General features: G+C 47.3%; 1 pseudogene; it reads left to right on the forward strand.

Moving 5' to 3' along the window:
* The first annotated feature begins 310 nt into the window (after positions 1-310).
* LOC149356714 (uncharacterized) lies at positions 311-1,775 on the forward strand (annotated as a pseudogene).
* Positions 1,776-2,085: the final 310 nt, after the last annotated feature.

Consider the following 2,085-nt stretch of genomic DNA (forward strand, 5'->3'; position numbering starts at 1 on the left):
ACCGAAGTAGTAAAACCAGCTCCCACTACTGTCCTCGGCTGCAAAAAATGCTTTCGGAAACCTAAGCCTGAAAGGGGATTAGGTGTAATTTGCGGAGTGAGTAGCTTGTCAATCCACCCCTTAGGCGGAGTTGAAGGGTCGAGTCATGTCTGACCCGACTCGAGGCATTTACATTAACCTAGTAATCGGCTTTCGACCATGGAACTCGATTCAACCCGTACCTCCACTGCTCGCTACAGCTCGCCGCTGTGTCTGTCATGGCAACACTTGGCGGTGGTTTCAGCGTGTTCTTCGCGTTTGAGTGCATGCCATGCCAACTCTGTGCGTTTTGAGACAGTGCTGCACGACTTACCGGAGCGCAAGCAGTGTTAGATTCCACAAGTTGCCCGAAGACCCGCAGCGAACAGCCATGTGGCTTCGAGCCATTAACCGCGATTGTCCAAACGATAGGGGCAGTCAGATTAGGTTCGTGCGTTTCAAGCACTTTCTACCGGGCGACTACGAAACGAACCTGGATATCCTTCGAAGCCTCGGTATGGACATGAAGAACGCTCGCCTCATGCGAGACGCAGTACCAACACAAAACCTCTTGCCCGTCGCACCGCCGAAAAAGCAGAGAAGGTCTGAGGTAAGTTCGCGTCACGAATATTAATAACTTTGATGGAATTTATTGTCCTTTCTTTCCGTTGTTAACAGCTTTGCCTTTTTTAGGAACTACCCGAAGAGCACGATGTAGAAGAAGTTTTGACAGCCAAAGAGGCGCAGATTTCGCCCCGAATGGTTGATGGCTGCACACAAACCACAAAAAATACCTTCACGGTTGCCTGCCAGACTGACGGCGGTGAGGTGCGAATACGATGTAAGATTTTCCTCGCAGCAGTTTTCTTTCCTCATTTCACAAAATAAATTGCGTTGCAATAATTTTTCCATGATGTAGAAAGGAGGAGAGGGAAGGGGCATTGATTGGTTCGTTATCCAGTGGCATCACGGAATGCTAGACAAATTCTGGGCGGCATTTGTGTTGTATTAACACCTAACTCTTTTTGGGCTAGTTGGTGCATACTTGAATTAGAGAAAAACTAGCGCCACACCATGCACACCACGAGAAAAGAACAAGGACGAGACACAAGCGCTTGTGTCTCATCTCGTCCTTTTCTTGTGGTGTGCATGTTGGGGCGCTAGTTTTTCTGTAATTCGTGTTGTGTCAATTCCAATCTGGGGCAGTGCTGGGAAGGCATGTATAACATTTCTATGAGCCTCCGAAGAAAGCGATCATGCATTTGAGATGCAGGTAGTAATACTATAGCCGATATCCAGTTTGGAAGTCACGTGCCTATTAGCTGATAATGAGGCGTTCATAACTATGCGATAAATATTAACATTGCATAAACAAATAGCACTTCGCATTGCATGATTTCCATTTTCGCCATTTACATTTAGATCCGCATGCGAACCTTCAGATTCCCCGGAGAAAGGACACGCACGTGGAGACAAATGCCTGGCAGTCCACCGGCACGCACTGAGAAGCCTGCACCACTACAAGCGCTGCTCCAACGTGCACAACACCATCTCTTTCTCCTCCTCCACTACCTTCTCCCTCCCCAAAAGTTCTCTCAGTTTCACTTGATGGTCGTGCACTCTCTCCCATCTCATTCGCTCCAAGACTGTCTTCTAGTTCCATAGAATCCGATGCCTCAGACTCTGAAGAAGAGGAGGACAATACTCAGTAGAGCTCGGAGCTTTGTCCATCACTTAAGGAGACCTCCTTAGCGTAATAATTACGACTTTATGTGCACCCCTTTAGCATGTGCACAGCACGTCATGGCATGGTGAGCGTGTGACTAAAAACCAGATCGTGTGACTAAAAACCAGACCAACTTGCCGAAATACGCGTTATTTACATGACTGATTCAGGCAATGAAGGGTCATAAGTCACATCATTGCCATCTCTTGCAGTTGGCATTGACGGCTCAGAAGCAGGCTCAATTCTGTAAATTCTAAGTGTTGGGTGCACTTAGCATCCCTGCTACATATTTACACGTGAAAGAAATCCATTAGTCAAGCACAGCTTAGTAATACGCCCAT

The sequence above is a fragment of the Amblyomma mixtum genome, chromosome 3 (genome assembly GCF_055824585.1).
Source record: "Amblyomma mixtum isolate Tamu chromosome 3, ASM5582458v1, whole genome shotgun sequence".
Taxonomy (NCBI): Eukaryota; Metazoa; Arthropoda; class Arachnida; order Ixodida; family Ixodidae; genus Amblyomma; species Amblyomma mixtum.